The sequence below is a fragment of the Urocitellus parryii genome, chromosome X (genome assembly GCF_045843805.1).
Source record: "Urocitellus parryii isolate mUroPar1 chromosome X, mUroPar1.hap1, whole genome shotgun sequence".
NCBI classification, from domain to species: domain Eukaryota; kingdom Metazoa; phylum Chordata; class Mammalia; order Rodentia; family Sciuridae; genus Urocitellus; species Urocitellus parryii.
Genome location: NC_135547.1, coordinates 55,984,337 through 56,003,605, shown reverse-complemented (window position 1 = coordinate 56,003,605; position 19,269 = coordinate 55,984,337). Strand labels below are relative to the sequence as shown.

The 19,269-nt window shown below is 32.8% G+C and overlaps 1 non-coding gene across 1 annotated transcript; it reads left to right on the top strand.

Annotated features, from left to right (window-relative positions):
- The first annotated feature begins 2,049 nt into the window (after positions 1-2,049).
- On the top strand, positions 2,050-2,155 carry LOC113190818 (U6 spliceosomal RNA). The gene has a single exon (XR_003301832.1). It is a non-coding gene; the product is annotated as a U6 spliceosomal RNA (small nuclear RNA).
- The last annotated feature ends 17,114 nt before the right edge of the window (positions 2,156-19,269 follow it).

Genomic DNA, 19,269 nt, shown 5'->3' with positions numbered 1-19,269 from the left:
AGACCAGTGGTACAGAATAGGGGACCCAGAGGCAAATCCACATAAATACACTTACTCATATTAGATAAAGGCACCAAAAACACACGTTGGAGGGAAAAAAATCCTCTTTAACAAATGGTGCTGGGGGAACTGGAAATCCATATGCAGTAAAATGAAATTAAACTCCTATCTCTCACCATGCACAAATCTCAACACAAAGTGGATCAAGGACCTAGGGATTAGACCAAAGACCCTACACATAATAGAAGAAAAAGTAGGCCCAAATTTCCATCATGTCAGATTAGGCCCCAACTTCCATAACAAGACTCCTAAAACACAGAAATAAAAGCAAAAATTAATAAATAGGATGGATTCAAACTAAAAAGTTTTTTCCCAGATAAAGAAATAATCAGGTGAAGAGAGAGCCTACATTTTGGAAGAAAATTTTTTGCCACACACATTTCAGATAGAGCACTAATATCCAGGATATATAAAGAACTCAAAAAAACTTAACACCAAAAATAACCCAATCAATAAATGGGCTAAGGAGCTGAACAGACACTTCTCAGAAGATGATATACTTTTGATCTACAAATATATAAAAAAAATATTCGAGAACTCTAGCAATTAGAGAAATGCAAATTAAAACTACTCTAAGATTTCATCTCACTCCAGTCAGAATGGCAGTTATCAAGAATATAAAATACAATAAGTGTTGGCAAGGATATGAGGGGAAAGGCACACTCATACACTGCTGGTGGGACTGCAAATTGGTGCAACCAATCTGGAAAGCAGTATGGAAATTCCTTATAAAACTTGAAATGGAACAACCATTTTACCCACCTTTTTGGCCTATACACAAAGGACTTAAAAACAGCATATTACAGTTACACAGCCACATCAGTGTTCAAAGCAGCACAATTCACAATAGCCAAACTGTGGAACAAACCTAGGTGCCCTTCAGTAGATGAAAGGATAAAGAAACTGTGATATATATAACCAATGGAATATTACTCAGCAATAAAAGAGAATAAAATATGGCATTTGCAAGTAAATGGATGAAGTTAGAGAATATCATGCTAAGCAAAATAAGCCAACCCCCCAAAACCAAAGGCCAAATGTTTTCTCTGATAAGTGGATGCTAATCCACAATATTGGGGGGGGGATGGGATGAGTGGAGGAAATTTGGATGGGGCAAAAAGAAGGGGGGCAGGGGCATGGGGGAAGGAAAGATGGTAGGATGAGACCAACATCATTACCCTAGGTACATGTATGACTGCACAAATGGTGTGACCCTGCTTTGGGTACATCCAGAGAAGTCAAAAAGTATGCTACATCTGTGTACAATGAATCAAAGAACATTTTGCTATCATGTATAACTGATAAGAAAAAATAAACAAATTTTATAAAAGAATAAAAAAGTTATAGAATTTTTAAAAGAGAATATCATGGATTATCCAGGCAGACCTAACCTAATCCCATTAACCATTAGAAGCAGAACATTTTCCCCAGCTGGAATTAAGGAGATCCAGCAGAAGGAAAAATCAGAATAATTGGAAGCATGAGAAACAGTCATTGTCAACACTTGTTTGAAGATGGAGAGAGCAATGTAGTGAGGAAAGCAGATGAGCATAAGGAACAGAGAGGATCCCATCTGACTGACAGAAAGAAAACAGTCACTTTAGCCCTTTTGCCATCAAGAACTGAATTCAACCAATAATCACAATAAGCTTGGAATCAGATGTTCCCTCACAGCTCAGGTCAACCAGTACTTTGATCTGAGAGACTGAGCAGAGTATTGAGGTACATATTCCAGCTCCCTAGTCCCTGTGAATCTCAGCCATCACAAGATAAATGCACAGAGATGAAAGATTGCACTAAATATTGAGTGATCTTTGGTTGAATTAGTAATTCCAATTGACTCAATTGAATACCTGAATAATTAGTATTAAAAGAATCAAGTGAAAGAATGGGGAAGTGATAATCCTTAAAGGTACTTAATTAGATTATAATTTTTTTTGAGACTGCTCTCAATTTTTGGCAAGAGTAAGGTTCAAAACATGGAAGCCAGTACTCACTTTGATAGTACATATGCTAAAATTTCAATGATAGAGAAAATTTAGCATGGTCCCTGTATGAGGATGACATGCAGATTCATGAATCGTTCCATATTTTTTAAAAAACTAAAAAATTATAAATGGAAATTGAAGTAGAATGTTAAATGTAGACAGCACTTGTCCCATTTCTGTATCTACTGCCATCACTTCTATTGAACTTGTGCTGAAACAGTTATGTAACGAAAAGCATAGGTGTGATAGGCAGAATTCTAAGGTATAACTTCAAGCTTCTTGTCTTCTAGCAATCAAGTCCTAGCCTGGAAATTTCCAAGTTATTTGACTTTAACATCTGAGTGGCCCTGACCTGATTAATTAATACCTCTTAAGTTGGGGACCTTTTCAGTTTGGGAGGCTGAGACAGGAGGATCACAAGTTCTAAGTCAGCCTCAGCAACTTAGCAAAACCCTGATTCAAAATAAAAAGGACCAAGGATGTAGCCTGGTGGTATAGCAGCCCTGAATTCAATCCTTGGTAGAAGGAAGGAAGGAAGGAAGGAAGGAAGGAAGGAAGGAAGGAAGGAAGGAAGGAAGGAAGGGAGGGAGGGAGGGAGGGAGGGAGGGAGGGAAAGAGAGAGAGAGGAAGGGAGACCTTTCTCTGACTGATGGCAGAAGAGGGAAATAAAGGGTTAAAACAGAGATTCAATACACATAAAGGAATTAACACACAATTTCTGGCACTGAAGACAGAACAGGCCACGAGACAAGTAATGTGAGTCAATGAAAACTGTGAACCAGTACCAACTGACATTCATCTAGGAAATGGTTACTTTTGTTCTACAATGTTATGAAACTGAATTCTTCAAAAAATGTAAATGAACAGAAAAGCAGTCTCCCCTGGAGCCTTCAGATAATATTCTAGGTTTTCTGACACTTTGGTTTTACCCTAGTGGCAACATAAGCAAAGAATCTAGTTAAACCCACCTGGACTATTGAACTACAGAAACCATGAGGTAATAAATAACTGCCATGGTAATTTGTTATTGCAGCAATTGAAAACCAATATAAAACATATTGAAATATCTACAAATCTAGCACAGATCCTCTGATAGCCATCTCCAGTGGTTTATCCTTAAAGAAATTGTGAAAAATATTAGTGTGGATTCTGAATACTATGTCCAGACTTGCTCCTTTAGTGGGTATTTCTTATGGTAGGTGACATGTCCCTGTTACTTAACATCTAAAAATCTTAAATGCCTGATGTGTAAAATGCATATAATAAAACAAAGCTAGTACCCATTCAAGGGATTAAATGAGGCAACCTTTAAATATTTGAAGTAGAGCCTGGCACATAGTAAATAGTCATAAAACATTTCTTCATCACTTTATCTGCTCTCAAATGGCTTTTTCTTGACTCATTTCCTAATAATCAATTCTTAATCTTTGCACATGCATTTCCTCAAAATGTGGTGTTTATCCTTTGGGGCCAACTAAATACATTCTGTCTATATAATCTGAGGATTCTGATTTTTTTCACCAGGAAGTTTATCTTTATTTTTGTGATATCCATGTATGGTTTCTTATACTGGTTTAGGGAAAGTCAAAAAACTACTTTGACTTGAAGAATATTTTCCTCTTTGGAGAAGTCTCCATTTGTATGGCATCACATTATTCCCAGTATAATAATCTTATAACGTCTCTAGGCAACCATGGCAAGAAACATTAGTGATTAATCATTTTGGTGCCACATTATGCAGGTTTTGCAAACTTTTCATCATTTTACTATAGTTGGGCCTTAGTTATTGAATCATCAATTTTTTAAATGAATAGTCAACCATGCTCAGAAAATAAATTAACTGATATTATGCCAACACAAATTATAATTCAAGGGATTAAATCTGTTTCCTGATCCAAAATTTAGGCATATCAGGAATAACTAACATTTTAAATATGTACCACTGATTTTCACTCTAATTGATATGGATTTATTATGAAAGTTCCTCCAAAATTGTGGGGTTATTTTAGGAATAATGTAAACTCTATATTCCCAATATATAGTTCAAAAAGAAGTCATTAAACTTCTCCAAATATATTTCCTCCTTTGTAATAGACACTAGCCCTACCTTTTTTTAATAAGTTATTGTTTAGTAATTATAAAGAAGGTAAATTATAACTTTAGCACCAAATTTTTATTTTTTAACATAAAATTTACAGGCAGTAAAATACCCACGTTATAAATGTAAACTTTTATGATTTGACAAATATATATAACGTGATCACCACCATAATCAAACTCCAGAATATTTTTATCATCCTATAAATTCCATTGGTTCTCTTTATGGTCAATTCTCTTTTAAAATGTTCTTTCCTCTTCCTGTCCAAGATAATGACTACTTTGATTTCTGTAGTCATTGATTAGTATTGCCTCTTCCAAAATTTCATTATAAATTTGTGCAGCATACAATCTTTTGTATCTGGCAGTTTTCTACAGCATTGCTTTTTTAAATTTTTATACCTTTATTTTGTTTATATATGTTTATGTGGTGCTGATAATCGAATCCAGTGCCTCACATGTGCAAGGCAAGCACTCTACTACTAAGCCACAACCCCAGCCCCAATACCATTGTTTTTGAGATCATCCATGTCATATTCCTCCATAGTTTGCTTCTTTTTAAAGCTGGATAGTATTCAATTTTATAAAAACTATTACAATTTCTTAAATTTTCACTTAAGTGGATATTTTAGTTATTTCCAGTTTTAGATTACTATGAATAAACCTGCTATAAAACTTATCACAGAAAACATTATGGATATTAAGTTTCATTTCTTACAAGTAAATATGTAGAAATGGAATAAATGTGTAGAAGTTAAATATTCCACTTTATTGACTTTATAAGGAACATTTGAAAGTTATGCTCTGTGGTTGTAACATTTTACACTCCCACCTGCAAGATATGAGCCTTACAGTTGCTTCCCTCTCTCATCAACATTGAGGTTGCCTGCCTGTCAGTCTTTCTCCTTTAAAAATGTTAGCCATTCTACACTGTGGGAAAGGGGGTATTAAATATATTTAGCCAGGTACTTCTAATTTGTGTTTCCCTATTGACTAAAGATGTTAAGTATCTGCTTACTGGCCTTTGGGATATTTTATTTTGTATAGAATGTAGTAAACTCTTTTGACATTTTATTGTGCTATTTTCTTTTACTTCTGATTTGCAGGCATTCATTATATATTCTGCATATTAATTTTTTCAGGTACTTGTACTGTGAATAACATCTCAAATCTGCTATTTTAATTTTATAATAGTTTTTATGGAATTCAACTCTTAAATTGTTTCTTTTATGATCAGTACTTTTTTGTCCTAAGAAATCTTTGACTATCTCAAAATTTCACACATATTCTCTAGTGTTTTCATTTAGAAGCTTTGTAGTTTTAATTTTTATGTTTACATCTATTATATATCTATAACTCTGATTTATTTTTGTATGTACTATGAAGTAGGGATGAAGGTTGGTTGGTTTTTATATTTGTAAAATATATAACATTATATATATTTATATAGAAAATATAATATATATAATATATATATTTTTATATATAACACAAGTTGTTGAAAGGGCTTTCTTTCCTCATTGAATTGCCTTGAAAAATAGTTTCAAAAAGTTCACCACATACATATAAGTTTATTCAGGTCTCTCTATTCATATTCATTGATCTGTTCATTATCTTTATGACAATGATAACCTCTTTTTTATATATAACTTTGTTTTATTTATGTGGTGCTGAGGATCAAACCCAGGGCCTTGCATGTGAGAGGAGAGCGCTCTACCACTGAGCCATAACCCTAGCCCCACCCCCCCAATAAACTCTTTTGATTCTTGTAGTTTTATAACTAGCCTTAGAGTCAGTAAGCATTCATACTTTACTTTAAGAGTATTTGGCCTTTATAATTTCTTTTGATTCCCACAATAAATTCAGAAGTCTGCTTGTTAATTTCTGTTAAAATGTAATTTATACTAAAATTGCATTGAGTCTGTAGATCAAGTTGGGAACAGTTAATATATTAACAATATTGAATGTTTCAATCCCTGGATATGGTATATATGCTGAACCATTTAGGGTCTGTCATTAATTTTGGAAAATTATCAGTTATTTTTAATTAATATGTTACTACTATTTCTTTCTCCCTTTCTTATCCTTTGGTTATCACTATTATAACTTTTGTCATTATCTGACATTCCTTGGATATTCTGGGTTTCTTTTCTTTCTTTTCCTTACCTCCTTCCTCCCCCTCTTCTTTCTTTCTTTTCAAATTCTTTCTGCTGACTTTTTATTTGGGGAAGTTTCTGTTGATGTGTCTTCAAGCCCCTTTATTCTTTCTTTGGTTTTGTACAGTCTATTGATGAGCTCATTAAAGGAATTCCTCACTCTTGTCACAGTGTTCTTGATCTCTTGCATTTCCTTTTCTATTCTTTCTTAGAGTTTCCATTTCTATGGTTACATTGTATTTCTGTTCTTACATGTTGCTCACATTTTCCATTAAACTTCTTGGCATATTATCATAATTATTTTAAACTCTTGGACCAATAATTTCAAAATCACTTAATGGGAAAGTTACATTTATTACATGTTCAATTTCTTTTACAAATGATATATTATTCAATTTTCCTATATTTTATCACATCCATCTTGGCAATTGGTGTCATTTGAGAATTAGTCTATATCATGTTACTTGTTGGTTTTGTTGGCATAAAGTTGCTCAGAATATTCTCTATGTATTTTTTTTGAGGAAGGGAGAGATACCAGCAATTGAACTCAGGGCACTCAACCACTAAGCCACATCTTTAGCCTTATTTTATATTTTTATTTAGAGACAGGGTCTCACTGAGTTGCTTGGAGCCTCGATTTTGCTGACACTGGTAATGAAGTTGACATCCTCCTGTCTCAGCCTCCCAAGTCACTGGGATTACAGGTGTGTGCCGCCATGCTCAGTCTATCCCTTTATTTATTTATTTATTTATTTATTTATTTATTTATTTATTTTTAAAGAGAGAGTGAGAGAGGGAGAGAGAGAATTTTAATGTTTATTTTTTAGTTATCGGCGGACACAACATCTTTGTTTTGTATGTGGTGCTGGGGATCGAACCCGGGCCGCACGCATGCCAGGCGAGCGCGCTACCGCTTGAGCCACATCCCCAGCCCCTATCCCTTTATTTTTGATCCACAATTTGACTGTGATTTGCCAACATGCAGTTTTATTTTAGACAATCCTATTATGAGTTTCCTTCTTAGAATTGTGAATTGATGTTTTCTTTGCTGTTTTTTTTTAAACTAAAGTTAGTAATGTTTAAGCTGTTATTTTAGCATTTTGTGCCCCATTCTTTCTTTCCTGGACTATAGAACTCTAGTTCTATAGTTTTATTTTAAATATTTTAAATATTTCATAAGATCTTAAATGTTACTGATACTCTTTTTATTTTTGTGTAATTCTTTCTTCTCTCATTTGTCTTGATATAACAATTTGATTAACATATCTTTGAGTTCATTAATCTTTACTTCCTATCATTCAACATCTGTTATTAAGCTCATATAGTGAATTTTGAATTTCTGTTATTTCATTTTTAATTACCAATATGTCCATTTAATTTTTTGATAGATTCTGTTTCTTCCCTGAGATTCCCCAACTCTTAATTCATTTTGATAATCTTTTCCTCAAAGATTTTGACCATACTTTGTATGTGTGTGTGTTATTGGGAATATAACCAAGTGGCACTCTATTACTGAGCTACATCTCTTGTTCTTTTCTAATTTTTTTTAAATTTTGAAACAGGGTCTTGGTAAGTTACCCAGGCTGGCCTCAAACTTGCCATCCTCCTGCCTCTGCCCCCTAAGTACCTGGGATTACATGCACCACCATGTGGAATTTGAACATATTTTCAATGTTTATTTAAAGTCTTTTTCCACTATTTCCACAATTTGGGTCATATAAAATTCATTTCCCACTTATTATTTTTTCTCTTAATTATACATCATTTTTTGTTTCTCTGCAGGTATCATAATTTGTATATATATATATATATATATATATATATATACACACACACACACACACACACACACACACACTAAAAAGTGGACAATTCATAGTCAAGACCCTGGATTTTGTTATATTCTTTTGAAGAGTGTTGTAACTTTCTAGTTAACCAAATTGAATTTATGGACACTTGGTTTTATGTTCTCATAGTGTGACTTTTTAAAATTTTTCCTGTTTCCATAAACTTATGCTCTTAATATTGGACATAACATCTACCTCTAAGTCATGCCTTACAGAGTTTTCTGAGATAAGCCCAATATGTTTATCAAGCCTCTATAAAACTACAAACTCTATCTTTCTCACATGGGTATTTAGTGAAGTATTTGTATAGAATTTTCAATTTTCTATTCCTTTGTTTTTCCTGGAATTTTTTTGAGACTCTCCTATTAATACACAGTTCATGGAGCTTGCAAATATCTGAGAGTAATTGTATGCAAAATTTGGTGATTCTCCTTCTATAGCTTTCTCTTTCTCTGAACGTCTTCCATTAACTTCCAGCTGAATTTCCATCTTTGAATTCCATTATTTTACTCTTAAATTTAAACTTTCTTCTTCATCTGTAGTTTATCCACTATTCATATTCTTGGAAGCATTCTCAGGATAAAACTCCATAAAACTTGGATGTTATAATTGCTTTCTGAATGAGAGTTCATGTAATACCAGTTATTCAACCATTACCAGAACAAGAAAGTCAACTAAAGATTCTTTAAGGGGTTTTGTCTTTGCTAATCTTTGTTCATCCCATTTGGACTCTTGGATTCATCTTCTTTGCAATAATTCTAGTTATTGTTATAACTTCAAATTAAACTTTCTGTGCCAAATACTGCAATGAAAGTCATGTTTTTAAAATTGTTTCTCCTAACCTTTTCTAAATTTTATCTTCCTATGCATGTTGATAATACTAGGTCACACCTACTCATGTAGGTTGACTTAGAATTCTGGGACCTGACTGACAATATATCTGCTAAGTCAGAATTACAAATAAAATGTGATTTTAATATGTAATTTGAGCAACAACATACAATGTATTAGAACATTCTACCAATTAATCAGAGGCACAAAGAAGTGGTGTAGCTTATGTACATGAAATTTTATTGTTTAACCAAGAAGAAAAATCGCTGTCTACTTCTTATAAAAGGAAGTATGATTTCTTACTTATCTGACTAAACTTATTTTAATATTATTCTCTTGGCCTTCAAAGCTGGCACAATTGCCCCTGGCTTTATTTGACTGTTGTCAAGGAATTTACACCCATGTTAGACTCCTGCCACTCTTTATAACTGTCACTGCTATGACATTTTCAAATGAAAAGACATTTGAAGGGCATCGATACTCTGATACAAACATTCTTCTAAAATATAATATGTATTAATTTTGATAGTACCCAATATCATAACTTTCTCCAAATTTAGTGACACACTTAGAGTAAAATTGATTGCCACAAGACCAAGGAGAATTAGGTACTGAGGAGAGGAGTTCATACAGAAATGTTAAGACAGAATACCAAAAGGCAAATCCTATAAAACTAAAGTCAAATGGAAATTTTTTCTTCTATAATGCTCTCAATTCAGGAATGTTTAATATTTCTCTTCAGAAGACATTTTAAAAAATAAATGTCTTTAAAATAAGAAATAAGAATACCCCATGACTTTGACTCTTTTGTATACTCATTTATATATCTTTCTTCCCATTCATCTTTTTCATCTTTATATTCTCTAAGCACAGTGCCTTGTATGTAATCATTCCTTAATATGTTGCAATTAAAATTTAGGCCATTTAATATAAATGAATTATGAACTTAAATTTTACACTATTTTAGATTATTTTTATTTGTTCTAATTAGTTACACATGATAGTAGAATGCATTTATGCACTTTGAGATATCATACATAAATAGAGTATAATTTCTCATTTTTCTGATTGTACATGCTGTAGAATCACATTGGTCATGCAGTCATATATGTACATAAGGTAATAATGTCATTCTATTATCCTTCTGTTTCATTCTATTATCCTTCCTATGCCCATACCCCTTTCCTCCCTTCAGTTCCTTCCATCTAATCTAAAGTAAATCTACTCTTCCCTAGCCCCCATCCCCTTATTGTGAATTAGTATTCACATATCAGAGAAAACATTCGGCCTTTGGTTTTTTAGGGATTTGCTTATTTGTGTAGAAATAAGTATATCAGATTTAATATATTATTGGCTCAGTTTCTGGATTGATTTAATTGATTAAAAGATCCTCTTTCATCATAAATAACTTATTGCAGAATGACAATTAATTGATGAACATAAATAATTTATATTATACATGTAAAGTTTGTAGTATAGACATATGTGTTCTCTTATACATGTGTTTGTGTACTTGTATAAATTACAAGCCTGACAGATTTTGTTTGTATATATTCAAAATAGCTGTGACTCAAAAGTCAAATTATTTCAAGTTATTCACACTTTCCAAACAACAGTCATTGGCTTCTGGCTATAGTTGATGTTAATAGAGTATGCTTAAATACATTATTCCTTTTTATTTTCTAAAATAGTCAATAAACACTATCCTATCTTTTTTTCTTTTCTTTCAGTTGATCTGTCTGCTGTTAGTATTTACTTGCAGTTTACAGACAAACTTCATCATATAAGATTTACTTTTTTTATGGTCTAAGGCATGTTTTATATATTTATTGACCTCAGTCCCCGTTCATGTGAATCAAATCATTATGTTAATATGTACATACAAATACAGATATAATCTTGTTCTTATATATAAATCAAGAAAATAACTATAATTTATTCAATATTATTTAAAGTACATAAAAATTCTCCAGCTAAAATATTTCCCTATGTGTATTAACTGTAATTCAAGGCTCCCTGTTAAAATTGCCATACTTCCTCAAAGGAGCAAACATGGAACTCTTTCAAAATTTCAATTCCATAGCACAGACTAGCCATAAAACAGAATAAACTAAAGAGTGGGATATACAGGATAGGAAAGTTTAGGTGGAGCAGACCAAAGGTGAAAAATATTCAGAGACTTATGATGGTTGGCAGAATTAGTTTCCATGGTATTTAGAAGCATCAGGATCTAAATGCCAAATGGAACACTGCATACCTGGGAACAAGTAGGCTAAAAAAGTATTATAGATAATTACCATCTATTTTCCAACTTCATTGGAGCCAATGTTTCCTGCTCTAATATACACCAAATGTCCCATGAGTCTGGGGATAAGCATTCAATGCAGGTAGCCTAGATGTATTCTAGCCTGTTGTTATTGCCATTTAATTCTGGGTGTGACTGATTAGGTGTAGTTAATTAGAAAAAAATATTTAAATGTCTAAATGCTCCAATTAAGAGATATAAGCTAGCATAATAGATAAAAAAAACAAGACTCAACTATGTTGTTTGCAAGGGACTCACCTTAGAGGAAAGTACAGCCAGAGGATGAAAGGGAAAGGATGTAAGTTTTTATACCATGCAAATGGAGCCCCTAAACAAATAGGAGAAGCTACTTTCATATTGAAAAGCCAACTTCAAGTCAGAATTAATCAGATGAGACAAAGAAGTCTTACTTCATTCTGGAAAAGGAAACAATCCAACAAGAAGCTATAATGGTAGTATATTTATGCTCCAAATGTCAATGCACCTAATTACATAAAACAGACACTCAACTTTAAGACTCACTTAGATGATACTAAAATAATACTAGTTGATTTCAACACAACTCTCTTGCCAGTAAATAGGTAATCCAGCCATAATCTTACCAAAGGCTCTTCAGGCCCCCAAAATGTGAATCAAATGCACTTAACAGACATCTATTAAATATTTCATCCAACAACAGAGAAATTGACTTTCTTCTCAGATGCTGATAGAACCTTCTACAAAACAGAACACCTATGTGGGTTGGGGATGTGGTTCAGTGGTGGAGCGCTTGCCTAGCATGCGTGAGGCGCTGGGTTTAATCCTTGGCACCACATAAAAATAAAATAAAGATATTGTGTCCACCTAAAACTAAAGAATAAATATTTTAAAAATAGACCACCTATGTGCTAAAAGGGCACAAATAAACATTTAGCAAATAAAAAATATTTAATTCTTTGCATTTTATCTGATCATAATAGAATAAAATTAAAAACCAAAGTAATAAAAAAAAAACCCTCCAGAGTCTACATAAATACATGGAGAAGTTCTGAACAATACAGTCTTGAATGACAAATGGGTGATAGAAAAAATCAGGGGATAAATTAAAAATTCTTAGAATCAAATGAAAAATGTGCTATAATATACCAGAACTTCTCGGACAGTATGAAAGCAGTTTTAAGAGGAAAGTTTATAGCTATGAGTGCCTACATGAGAAAGCCAGGAAAATCCCAAGAAAACAACCTAATGATGCATCTCAATGCCTTAGAAAAACAGCAACAGGTTAATTTTAAAGCCAGTAGCTAGAAAGAAATAATAAAAATCAGAACTGAAATCAAGGAAATAGGTACTAAAAGAAAATAATACAAAGGATTAATGATGTTAAGTGTTGGTTTCTTGAAAAGATAAGATAGATAAACCCTTAGACAAACTAGCCAAAATAAAAGAGGGAAGATCCAAGTTAAGAAAATTAGAGATGAAGAAAAAGAATCGCTAGATATCACAGAAACCCACAGGATTATTAGGTACCATTTTGAATTTTTATTTCAATAATTATAAACCTTAGGAGAAATGAATACATTTCTAGACACATAAGATCTGCCAAAATCAAATGTAGAAATCCTTAAAAGATCAATAATAAGCAATGTAATAGAAATAATAACAAAAAGCCTATCAACAAAAGAAAGTTCAGGACCAAATGCATTCTTTGAGTTCTATCAGACATTTATAATGTCAATGTTCCTCAAATTATTCCATGAAATAGAAAAAGGTGGAACACTTCCAAATCCATTCCATAAAGCCAATATCATCCTGAAACCAAAACCAGATAATAACATATCAAGAAAAAACAGACTAATATTCTTAATTAACTTAGATGTGAAAATTCTTAATAAAATATTAGCAGATCATGTACAAGAATATATTAAGATTGTACATCATGACCAAGTTTGTTTAATTCCAGGAATGTAAGGATAGTTTAACATATGCAAATCAGTAAATGCAATTAATTATATAAACAGGATTAAGAACAAAAATCACAAAGTATCTCAATTGATGCAGAGAAAATCTTTGACAAAATTCAGCACCCATTCATGATAAAAACACTGAAGTGAAGACGGATAGAAGGAACTTACCTCAACATCATAAAGGCTATCTATGATGCACCCAAAGTCAATATCATATGAATGGAGAAAAACTGAAAGCATTTCCTTTAAAATATGGAACAAGATAATGATTTATACTCTCACAATTCTTATTCTATATAGCACTAGGAATTCTAGCCAGAGCAATTGGAAAAGAGAAGGAAATAAAAATAAGAAAGGAAGAAGTTAAATCATCAACATGAGCAGATTATATGATCCTATATTTAAAAGATCTAAAAATATCCACCACTTCTAGAGCTAAACTACTTCTAAAGTTAATAAAGTAATTCATCAAAGTAGCAGGTTACCAACTTTTGAGCTAATTATACCACTCCTTGGTATATATCCAAAGGAATTGAAAGCAGCATGCTGCAGTGACACAGCCACATCAATATTTACAGCAGCTCAACTCAGAATAGCTAAGTTATGGAACCAACATAGATACCCTTCAACTGAGGAATGGGTAAAGAGAATGTGATATATATATATATATATATATATATATATATATATATATATTATATATTATTATATATAATTTATTATTATATAATATTATTCATCCATATTAAATAATGCCTTTATGAACTTTGCTGATAAATAGATGAACCTGAAAAAAAATAATGCTAATTGAATTAAGCTAATCCCAATAAAACCAAAGATTAAATGGTCTTTCTGATAGGTGAGAGGAAGAATAAAAATTCATTGGATTAGACAAAGAGGAATGAAGGGAAGGGAAGTAGATAGGAATAAGAAAGACAATGGAATGGATTGGACATATCTTTCTTATGCTTCTATATGAATACAACACAGTGTATTCATGAATTGCCACATCATATACAACCACAAAAATGGGATCTTAATTAGAATAAGACATACTCTATATATGTCAAAATATACTTTTGTGTCATGTGTATCTAAAAATAATAAACTTTTAAAACTAGCAGGTTATAAAATCAACATTATAAAAACAGCTTTCCTATGTGCCAATTGAGAACCTGTTGAGAAAAAATCAGAAAATAATTCCATTCACAATCGCCTCAAACACAAGTAGCAACAACAAAAAAATACAAACTTAATAAAGGAGGTGAAAGACCTCTCTTATGAATACTATATAATGCTGAAGAAATTGAAGAAGAAATTAGAAGATGGAAAGACCTCTCATGTTTATGAATAGGCAGAATTAATACTGTTAAAATGGCCTTATTAGTAAAAGCAGTAGACAGATTCAATGCAATCCCCATGAAAATATCAATGAAGTTCTACCAAAAAAAAAACTAGAAAACACAGTCCTATAATTCATTTGGAAGAATATAAGACCCAGATTAGCCAAAGCAATTCTAAAGCAATAAAGCAGTGCTGGAAGCATCATAAAACTTGACTTCAAATTATATTATAGACATATAGCAACACAATCGGCATGGTACTAGCACAAAAATGGATACATAGAAGACTGCAGCAGAACAGAAGACTCCAAGACAAACCCACACAGATATGGTCATCTGATCCTTAACACAGGTACCCAAAACACACATTAGAGAAAAGAGAGGCTTATAATCAAATGGTGCTGGGAACAATGGATACCCATAGAAAGAAAAATGAGACTAGATCTCTATCTCTCATAATGCATAAAAGTCATCTCAAAATGAATCAAAGATCTAGTAATTAGAGAAGAAACTTTGCAACTACTGGAAGAAAACATACAGTCAACACTCCAACATACAGACTCAGGTAAGGACTTTCTCAATAAGACTCTAAAGCTCACGAAATAATATTGTTTGTTAATAAATGGGATAGTATTAAATTTAAAAACTTTTATACAGCAGAGGAAACAATTTAAAATATGAAGACAGAGCCTAAAGAATGGGAAAAAATCTTGCCAGCTACTCTTCTGACAGAATGAACACTCAGAATACATAAAGAACTAAACAACCTGCCGCTTAAAAAAATACCCAAATAATAAATTGGCAAATGAACTAAACAGACACTTTTAAAAGTAAGAAATACAAATTACCAACAAATTCATTTAAAAATATTCAATATCTTTAGGAATTAGAAAAATGCAAATCAAAACTATATTGAGATTTCATCTCCAGTTAGAATGGCAGTATTTGAGAATACAAACAATAATATATGCTAGGGAGGATGTGGAGGGGAGGAACGCTTTTACCCTGTTGGTGGGATTGTAAATTAGTATAACCACTATGGAAATCATTCTGAAAGTTCCTCAAAACACTAGGTCTAGAACCACCATATGGTCCAGCTATACCACTCCTCAATATTTATCTTTGTTTTAGTCAAATTTTTTCATCACTATGACTGAAACACCTAACAAGAATGATATAGATAAGAAATGTCTATTTGGAGCTCAGTTTCAGTGGTCTCAATCCATAGATGGCGAACTCCTTTGCTCTGAGTCCAAGATGAAGAAAAACATCATGATGGAAGGACGTGGCAGAGGAAAACAGTTCAAAACATGGAAATCAGGAAGCAGAGAGAAAGGGACAAAACACAAACCCTGAAGTAATGTCCCCAGTGACCTAACTCCTCCAACCATGCCTAACCTGCCTACAGTTACAACCTAGTAAAACTTTCATGAACTAATCATTTTACCTCTGAACATTCTGGCATTGTCTCACATATGAGATCTTGGGGATCACCTCATATCTTAATCACAATTATCCTAAAATATTAAAGTCAAGATACTATAGCAAAGGGCTGGGGTTGGAGCTTAGTGATAGAACATTCACCTAATACATGTGAGGCACTGGGTTCGATCCTCAGCACCACATAAATATAAATAAATAAAATAGAGGTATAGTGTCCATCTACTGCTAAAAAATATATTTAAAAAAGATACTATTGTGGACTGGGGTTGTGGCTCAGTGGTAGAGTGCTTGCCTAGCATGTGTGAGGCACTGGAGTTGATTCTCAGCACCACATATAAATAAATAAAATAAAGTCCATTGACAACTAAAAAATATTTTTTTAAAAAAAGATAATTACAGGACTGGGGTTTTAGCTCAGTGGTGGAGCACTTGCCTAGCACATGGTAAGGCACTAGGTTGGATCCTGAACACCACATATAAATAAAATAAAGGTATTGTGTCCATCTACAACTAAAAATATTTTTAAAGATATTATTACAATACACACATACCCATATTTATAGGAGCACAGGTCATGGTAACCAAATTATGAAATAAGCCTAGGTGTCCATCAGTGAATGAATGGATAAAGAAAATTTTACATATACACAATGGAGTTTTTTGCAGTCATAAAGAATTAAAATATGTCCTTTGCAGGAAAGTGGATGGAACTCAAGAGCATTATGTTAAGGGAATTAAGACAAACTCAGAAGACAAGGGTTATATGCTTTCTCTCATATGTCAAATATAGAGAGGAAAAAGGAAAATAAAGGTTGGGAAGGCAGGGATCTCGTGAAAAGGGAAAGAGAGAGGAAAGAGAACAGACAGAGGGAGAGGAGAAAAGAAGGGGAACATACAGGGGAATGATATTAACCAAATTATATTTTTATATAATGTGCATGTATGAATATATAAAAATGAATCCCACTGTTATTTATAGATAGATAGGTAGATAGATAAATGCACCAATTAAAATGGAAAAATTTAAAAAACAAAAAGAATCAGCTCGAGTGCTTGCCTTGCATACACAAGGCCCTGGGTTCAATCCCCGGAAACCCCCCACCCCCCACAAATAAATAGAATCAATTCAATGCATTTTAGCATCTTAGTGTTGCTATTTAATTCTAAGTGACTTGTAGGTGCTATTGATTGAACATACCTTTAAACAAGATATTGCATCTTCAGAGGGTAATGTATAAATCAAGGTTAAACCACTGGTCTATAATCCTTAAAAAGTATTATTTTATGCATAAATTGCCCAGATAGTGGGGGGAAAAACCAATTCACTGAATAACACTTTGGGGTTAAAAAAAATCATCCACAACAGGGGATGGAATATTTACAAATGCATCATAATGCAGTATTCAAAACTGGAGTCCCTTTCTGTCCAGATTTGTTTCCAATAAATTTCTATGTATAAAATTCCCTGCATAAGTATCTGGCCCTCTATTAGCAAATGCTTAGTTTCTACATAGGGATTAAATGGGACCCAAAGGCATCTCCAAATTGTGTCCCTGTAAATGTCTAACAGTTAAAAGACGAAAATGTAATTTGATCATCTGGGCATTTTTATTATGCCCTCTTTTTAGGCCTCCCTGGTCTGCTTTTTACATTGCTCAGACTCTGTGTGGTGATTGAACATGGTCCAAGCTGTGCTGCTATTCAAAATCAGATTCACATTGAGCTTGTGCGACTGGAATGAGAAAGTGCTGGAGAACACAACTTTCTTATTCATATGACTATGCACCAAACACTGGGAGGCCTAAGATGTGAGACAGCCAAACAGTCTGTCAATTGTAGCTTTTTCTTCAACTCTGAAGTAAATCTTGAAATAAATTTTTACTTCATGACATTTGTTATATCAAAACTAGATGTTTTCCAGATTCAGAATAGCAAGAAACCACCTCTTCTCCTGTGGCTAGTACCGGAAATAGCCAATTAGAAATAATGCTTTGTGATGACTGTCTCATGCTAAACTAAATAAATTCAAGAAATACTTAGAGGTTTGTTTGTCTTTTCCAAGCCTATAAATGAGCCTAGTGAAAAGCCAAGTTCAAGCATTTCTCTGTCCCAAATAGCTTTGAACTCTTGCCCTAACTTTTTTTGTTTATCCATCTTCATAACTTTTTTCCTTTCTTTCTTTCTTTTTACCTTTTAGTTGGTATGTATTAACTATATAGGATAGAGGGTTTCATTGTGATACATTCATGATGCATATAACATGATCTGATCAATTCACTCCCCAATACCTCCCCTTTACCCTCCTCCCCAATAACGCCTTTATCTTCCCCCCACCCCCCTATACCTTTCTACTACATTATGGTCTTCCTTCTATATTCATGACATAAGTTTTTCCCCTTTTGTCACCTCTAGCCTCCACCTAAAAGAAAAAAACATTTTGACAAATTGTCATTTTGATACTGACATTTTTCATAAACATGATGCTCTCCAGATCTAATTTATTCTTATTTATGATTAAATAGAACTCCATTGTGAAATTATACTGAATTGTATTCATCTATTCATTTGGTAGTGGACATCTAGGCTGATTCCAAAACTTGACTACTGTGAATTGTGCAATAATAAACATAGTATGTATGCATCTCTAAAATACACTATCTTGAATTCCTTTTGATAATTACCACCAAGTGGTAGAGTTGGATCATATGATAGTTTTAGTTTTTTAAGGAAATTCCATACTGATTTCCATACTGGTTGTTCTGATTTGCATTCTTACCAACAGTACATATAGTTTCATTTCCCCTGCACTCTGCATTTATTATTATTTGCATTCTTGATAATTGTCATTCGGACTGAAGTAGGATGGAATCTTAGTGTAGTTTTGATTTTCATTTGCATGGTGGATAAAGATGTTGAACATTTTTTTCATATAATTATTGGCCATTTGTACTTCTTTTGAAAAAGTGCCTAGTTCATTCACCAATTTATACAATAGTGATTTATTTTTGTTTATGTTTGGTATTGAGTATTTTTGAGTTCTTTGTATGTTCTAGATATTAATCTTCTGTTGGGGTGTATGCAGCAAAGATTTTCCCCATGGAGGCTATTTTTTGATGCTTTTAGTTATTTCCTTTGTACCAAAAATTTTTAATTTGATGCCATCCTATTTATTGATTCGGCTATAGGAGTTCTGTTGTGGAAGTTGTTGCCTGTGCCTATATGTTTTAGTGTTTCCCTTATGTTTTCTTCTAGCAGT